Raw genomic sequence first — 8,071 nt, forward strand, 5'->3', positions numbered from 1 at the left:
GTTCAGTGGTTAGAAATGTAGACATGGAATTGTCTACTGAGGTTTTGTGTTCAGAGTTTGGGTTGGTTGATAGTGGATACACTGTTGACTATAAACGGATTAGCGCAAAGAATGTAGATAAGGTTGCTGTGAAAGGGTACAATGACCTAGAATTTCTTGGAGAAATTAGGCAAAATGGTGACAGAGTTATGAACACGGGGAAAAAAACTAAGTTTTATGCACCGTATATGAAAGTGTTGCCACGGCTGTTACATCTGATAATAACTCATAACATTTTACCCAAAGCCGGAAGTATCACTTCTGTTAGTGCATTAGAAAGAGTTATATTGTGGCATATGTTACACAAACAACCCGTCAACATAGGCAATTTGATCATTGCAACAATGCTCAACAAGATTAGGAAGATTAAGAGCAGGGAGAATAAGAGAACACATCTCCCTTTTGGTATGTTGCTGACCAGGCTCTTTAGGCACTTTAATGTGCCATTCTTGGCTGACCATGTTGACAAAGGATTTTACGTCCAAAAAATAGGAGTATCGTACTTCAAAAAACTGGCATTCAAAGCTGAAAATGGTGGTTGGATGTGGAAGAAATCCTATACTTCTGATGCTGTCATTGGTTAGACTGGGGACGCGAATAGAAAAGTTGAAGAAATAAATGAGATGGATAAGGGGGGGAAGTGTGCTGGGGTCGAGGTGCGGCCGGTTGTGGGGGAAAAGGCACATCTTCAAGATGTTGTCATACTGTCTGAACAAACCAGAAAATGGGCAAGTGTATCTGACAATATTATTTTACTCCTTTTTGTTTCTTCTTCTCAATGACAACACAGGAGCATAACCCAATATTTATATGACTAGGTTGCGGATAAAGTGACACAAATTTTACAAAGGGTTGGTGCCATCGAAGTGAAGGACTGCGGATTTGAGACATTGCCATTTCTACGAGATGTAAGACATGCTCTTGCACTCTCCTGTCATCCCCTTTATATATGCTAATACCTTTATTGTCCAGTGTCTACCACAAGCTAGCACCTGATCAATTGAAAGAAGCCGTATGCTTTCATGTCAGAGAACTCGTCCCGCAAATGTATGTTAAAGTATCGGTACTGTCAATGGCTAACACTGATCTCGCTTTCATCTGATTATTGTAATCATGTCAATCATTGTTCACAGCTGTGTCAGTACACTAGATAGGCAGCATCTCTTTGATATTACAAGAGAAGAACTGGAGCAAGTGATGCTTCAGGAGACATGTCTCAGTGACAAAGTAAGTTTTTTATGCGATTGCACAGGCCTACCTTGTTCACTAATCTCACTAAAAATTGTCCACTCGATGTTGATGTTTGAATTTGTTCCATTCTGTGAAGGTTGTGACCCAGTACCTTCACTTACTCCAGAAAGAATATAAGCAATTTGTTTTCTTCAATCCTATGTTTTGGGTACGTAACGAAAATTATTGTATGTGCTGTTGTTAAAAATTGCAAAATGTGGACCTAATACTTGCTTCTCAATCACTTCGTTGTAGCTGAAATGCGTGTTAGACTATCCATGCATATCTCCCGCAACCAAAAAGACATTCATTGATCAAAGCAATGACGACTCCATGACAAATCCTGAAAAGATAAACATTAGCTATCATTCTCACCTAAACATTCTTATACAATATGAGTAGCAGCTGCATGTTAGTGGAATTGGATTCAGCCTAACATGCCTTAGCTTTTAACACATTCAACATTGCTTGTTGTATGCGATTGCAAATTTTTTTCCCAATCATTTATTCAAATCATTGGTTGCTCATGATTGCACATGTCAAGGACAAACAAGTGTACATTGTTGATTCTATGGACAATTACAAAACCTTCTACCAAGGTTTGATGCAATCTGTGGTGAGTAAACTTCAAAGCGTATCTTAGCTTCATTTCTGAAGAAGGTAACATATTTCTAACATTCGATACTTGCTGTATTTATTTCCTTTTTTAGGAATGGATTTTGATGGAAATTTTCCACCAAAATCAACCCTGGACATTTATTCTTGTAAAATACAAACTAAAACAGACAGACACGGCGAGTTGCGGGGTTTTCACTTTGAAATTTGCGCAATGTTGGGCAAAGGGGTGTCGGCCACAATTTGTAAGTGCATAAATGGACAACCCCTTGTGGCAAGCTCACTCTATTGCGTCTGACATTGTTTCTGAATGTATGTACAGCTTGATGTTGTCATTGCTAGAAAATTTATTGCCTGGGAGATCGCTTTGGGTAAACTTGCGGACCCGTTTGCTTATGCTGCTTTCCTGATAGAAAATAAATAGGCACATGAGGCTATAACCAGAGGAGATTTGCAAGATGATGCTACCAAGGATGTGGGCCATATGGAAACAGGGAACGGTACATTATGTCTCGCCTTTACCGTAATTGGTTCGTTGCATATGAAGGCAATATTAAATTTTAAATTCTTTAGGGCTGTAGCAAATTATTGGTACGAAATTAATCATTGTATAAAGGAAACCATAAAAAGTGTATGTACCTCTGTTCCGATGCATCTCCTCGTGACCATCGCATTCACAAATTGCTTTTCTACTCCAGTTATTCCATTATTGCAGGGCTGCTGCTCACAACATTGTAATAAATCCTCGGCCCTAGAGCTTTGCTTTACACTTTCCAATTCCTCTTGTTTGATTTTGTCATTATGACATTCAAATTGGATCTCACATGCAAAATCCATGTGCTGAAATGTTGTATGCCTTCAATTTTTCCCCAGCCGAAGGTACAAGGGTGAAAAAAGCCCGCCAGAACTTGCGTCCGCCAATGATTCAAAGAAGAAGGTTCTTATTCTTGATTTGCATGAAGTGCTTCTGGGCAGTGCATTTACAAGGATGACCAGAAATCGGCACTTTAACTTCAGACCACATTGCTTTGAATTTTTGCAGGTCTGTCTGTCATATTTTGAGGTGGCTGTTTGGTCATCAAAGCTAAGGTATCCGCCAACCTATATTTGAATTACTTCATTAACTAGAACGTCCACAAGTTTTTCTGTTATTCCCTGAATTCAAGACAGTTGTGTTTTCTGCAGCCACAACATTCAACCAGTGTTGAACAGTCTATCCAAAAAAATGAATGAACGTTTGGAGTAGAGACTGTTATTTGTTTGGGTGAGATGTCATTCACAAATTACTTCGATTGTGTGTAGTCAGTCCGTGTGTAAGACTTCCGATAAATGAAAGTCGGGAACAATCAATATTGTGCAGGATCAGTTGCGGTGCACTATGACACAAACCAGCCTTAGGGAAAATCCAGACAAAACGGTGATGTTTAAGGACCTGAAACGTGTATGGGGAGAATATAAGTTGTACAACAGCTCTAACACGATATTAGTCGATGATTCTCCGTATAAATCCTTCCTTAATTCTGTAAGTGCACCATACCCACTGATCGTTATGTTGTATATGTTCCGGTATGCACAAATAACATGATCAGGGCTAACTGTTTCCATATTACTTGTTCTTCAGCTGTACAATGCCATCTTCCCCACCTCTTATACATGTTACACTGTAGAAGACAATTATTTGGGTAAGACGCGGTCTGCAGGGCTTTGAAATATGGCTTTTGCTACGGTAAGCACAGGGTGAAAGATTGGCCTGACACAAAACTTATTTGCAGATCCTGAAGGAGATTTTGTACGACACCTCAAGAAATTGGCCCGTGCTAATAATGTACAAGATTTCATTAAGCGAAACCGTTTTGGACAATCACCTGTAACAGAAGGCAGTGTGGATTGGAACTTTTATGTTAATGTTGTCAGCAAGCTTGGACTGTAGAACACTGCAAAGCAAGTGACGCGCAAACGGGAAGCCCCAAACATATATCCTCCGGAGGTATTTAGATGTATTCATGTTCAAGACTATGTTGACAATAGTTCAACACCTTGTTATGATAGCTAAAATTGCGTCTGATCATATGCACAGACCAAGAAAAAAAGGAAATTTTGAAAGCATGAGGAAGATCAGTTTATGGGCCGTTCACTGTACGGAAGCTTCTCCAAACCATTGGAAGGAGAGAACCTTTCTTCTGATGGGACACACAAGCAAAACTTTTGTGCTTTAGTCAGACACTGGGTCTGTCTAATTCATATATGTTGGTACTACTTTCTTCCCTTACTTCTGTTTTTGTTTGCAAAGGGCTGTCGCTGAGTTTTTTTATGCAAATTCTAAAAATGTCGAAGTTGGGAATGACGTATGTTGTATGCAGGTTCCCGAATGCACATGAGGAAAAATTATCAGATAATGCCTGTAATTGCTGTCAAATGCAGGATGCGTCAGCCATATCGGTAACTCTTGCTACAAACATTGGCATGTAGTAAGTTTAGCCTATTTTCATTCTAATTATTTGTTGGCAACTTCTCGTCTAAACATTAAGGATCTAAATGTCACTCACTAAATCTGTCCGTCTGGTTAACCTCTCGGATACGTGCAATACTAACAGTTGGTCAGGGAGCAATGGTTGACATTAATTGAGCTAGGCTCCTTGCTTTGCATCTGTACCAAAATAAAGTCCAGCAATGGAATCTGTTAACCAACACGAAGTTTGTATGAGTAATGTATTCCTTTAGCTAACCCCTGGTTGAATATGTCATTCGATAGGCAAAATTAGCCACTGGACTAGCAGCTTAAGATTGCCTCACTTTTGAATGGGGATGTCTATGCTGCTGACAGGCTTGGAGAACTTACAATACATTTGTGGGCCTGTATTGATGCATTCGTTGGACAAATTGGAGTACGTTATTGAAGGGATGCACATGACGCAGGCACAGATGTTTCCCATCATGCAAATGGTTTGACGGAACAGGTAACATACCCAGCAGCTTGGACATACCCCTTGTTGGGGATGTGACTTCGGGCTGGAAGGTTGTCTTGCATGAAGAAAATGGTTCAGTCTATTATTGGAATATTGAAACTGGAGAAACTTCATGGGAAGTTCGCGGTTTGCCCAGAGTTGTGTTTGTGTAGACAGTGCAAGCGATGCGTTTATTGTTGAACGGTTTCATGCAGAAAATGTAATTGCCTGGATTCTATGATTCCTGCAGCAAATACTGCTATTATATTCTTGTAAATATGCCATGGGTATGGAGACACGTGCAGGGTATGCAACCAATTTGTAGCACAGCAAGACGGCTGTGGTGGTGCTCTTGGTTTGGTGTTCAATTGATTGTTAACATTAAATTATTGTTCATTACACCCACTTCCATAGCTTTTCACTGTCTGGTTTGCGTAGAACAGCAAAATTTTGTTAAATTCACACGAATGCAATATTTGACAGCTTCGTCCCGACCACCAGTATCTACAGTCGACAGGGTTCTTAACTTGTTTTGCCCCGTCACGTGCGAGCACTAGGTTTCTGAATGTACAGTTAAATACCCCTTTCGCTTAAACAAAAATTTAGATATCGGCGTTAGGCTTGCTTTGGGAGTTTACGAAGGAAGAGAAGATAAAAGAAGAGATAACTTAGAAAAGAAAGAAAAAGTTGCATATTTCGTTTGAGAGTTCAACGAAAGAAAAGAAAACAAACATCTTTTCCTTATATGAGAGTTGGAGAGATGTGGAAAGAAAGTATTTTATGAGAATGCAACTTTACATATTTGCCCTTTCAATGTTAACCTTCACCTCATTGAGATTCCACATATATATATAAATGTATATTATATGTCCATATATTTATAATATATATGTGTATGTAGTAATAATATATTATATAATTATACTTATATTTGTTATTACAAATATACTAATATATACTAAAAATTATACTTATTAATATATAATATTCTCTATAATTATAAATATATTAGTACAATTATACAATGTATTATATAAATATATATTATAATTATTTATATAAATAAATAAACTAATTCTAAATTTTTTGGGATATTTTCATAAACCAAATCACGGTCACTAACGTAATGTATCACTTTCCCATAAAAGACCAGCTCTTTATAACCTTCCTCCATTATAAGAACAAAGCACCCATTTTTCTATTAATAGATTTATTTATCGAATAAAATATATAATAACTCGTTTTCCAATAAAACCCCAACTGTTTATGGCTTTTCTCCAATATAAGAACAAAGTACCCTTTTCCATAAAACAATTTATTTATCAAATACAATTAAAATAAACCAGTTCTCTACTAAAACCCCTTTTCCAATAAAACACCGGCTCTTTATCGATTTCCTCCACTATGATAACAGAGTACCAATATCCCATACTTACTAATTCATTTATCGGATAAAATTTAATTGGAAAAATGCCGGTTTTCATCCCCAAACTTTGGGGCAAGGACACATTTCATCCCTCAACTTTTGGGCACGACACATTTGATGTTTGAATTAATAATTTTTTACCAATGTCATCCTCAAACGGCTATTTAGCCAATTTTTAACAGAACTGGTCACGTGAAAATCACATTAACCTTAGTTAAATCATATTTTTAACAAAACCTACCAGTTTTCCATAAAGAACTGGTATGTTATGGGTAATTTATTATTTTTTTTAACTTTCACATATTTAATTTATGTTAAATACAAAACATACTAGTCTTCCTTTGGGCACTATTTAACCAATTTTTCCTATAAAGAGCTGGTATGTTTCTCATAAAGAGCTGGTACAAAATATACTACAAAACCTGTCAATTTCCCATAAAGAGCTGGTATGTTATGGGCAATTTATTATTTTTTTTAACTTTCACATATTTAATTTATGTTAAATACAAAACATACTAGTTTTCCTTTGGCCACTATTTAACCAATTTTTCCTATAAAGAGCTGGTATGTTTCTCATAAAGATCTGGTACAAAATATACTACAAAACCTATCAGTTTCTCATAAAGAGCTGGTATGTTATCGGCAATTTATTTTTTTTTTAACTTTCACATATTTAATTTATGTTAAATACAAAACATACTAGTTCAATGGCTAAAAATATGTTATGAATAACTCAAAGTTTATACTTTTAATAGTTCAATGGGTAAAAATATGTTATGAATAATTGAAGGGCCAGATTTTTACTATTCAAATAGTTCAATGGCTGCTCAAATAATTTGCTCTTATATAAATAGTAAAAGTATGCAAAGTATATGTAATTTTTAAATTTTGAGGGGAGCTTTTTGTAACTATTAAAAATCTCAAGGGATGTTTGTGAAATTATCCCTTTTCATTTTTCATGCTGATTATTTCTTTTCTTACCTATTTTTCATTTTATCCTTATTTTTAGCTTTTTTCCCCCTTTACGTACGGGACACAAGTGTTTATTGATGGATGCTTAGTCAAAATTGCCAAAAGTTGACTGATTGCATGCAGGAAACTGGCAGGTTTTGTTAAAAATGTGATTTAAATTCACTTAACGGTCATGTGATTTTCACGTGACCAGTTTCGTTAAAATTTGACTAAATTGCCATTTGAGGATGACATTGGTAAAAAATTATTAATTCAGATATCAAATGTGTCGTGCCCAAAAGTTGAGGGACGAAATGTGTCCTTACCCCAAAATTTGGAGATGAAAACCGGCATTTTTCCAATTTAATTGAACACGGTTTGCAATAAAACACCAGCTATGTATGGCTACTTTATTTGTTCGATAAAATCGGATCGATATTATACTTGAGTGCCATTTACCCCTTAGTATAGAATGCAAAGCAAGAAACTAACCTATTGCAGGTTTAAACTCTGTGTTAAGACAAATTGTTTCGGATACGTCAAGACACCTAATTCATAAACTCTTGAGATACATAAATTTAAACGCGTTAAAGAATAATTACCACAAATCAAATATTTCAATCTTTTTTCATTTATTTCTAATGACTGCATACCATGGATCACTGTACACTAGTCATAACCAACCACAAATCTTCTCTTAACTCTTGACCACATGAAGATTGTGGTACTCGTTATCCCCATGGCAAGGTCTTCCCGCACCACCGCCGGCGAGTTTGCTCGGTTGAACTTTGCTTTCCCTTTCTCTAATGAAACTCATAGATACACACCAACCGCTTTCCTTACTATGGCAGCCTTTGGACTCTCT

Source organism: Coffea arabica, chromosome 5c (assembly GCF_036785885.1).
Source record: "Coffea arabica cultivar ET-39 chromosome 5c, Coffea Arabica ET-39 HiFi, whole genome shotgun sequence".
NCBI classification, from domain to species: domain Eukaryota; kingdom Viridiplantae; phylum Streptophyta; class Magnoliopsida; order Gentianales; family Rubiaceae; genus Coffea; species Coffea arabica.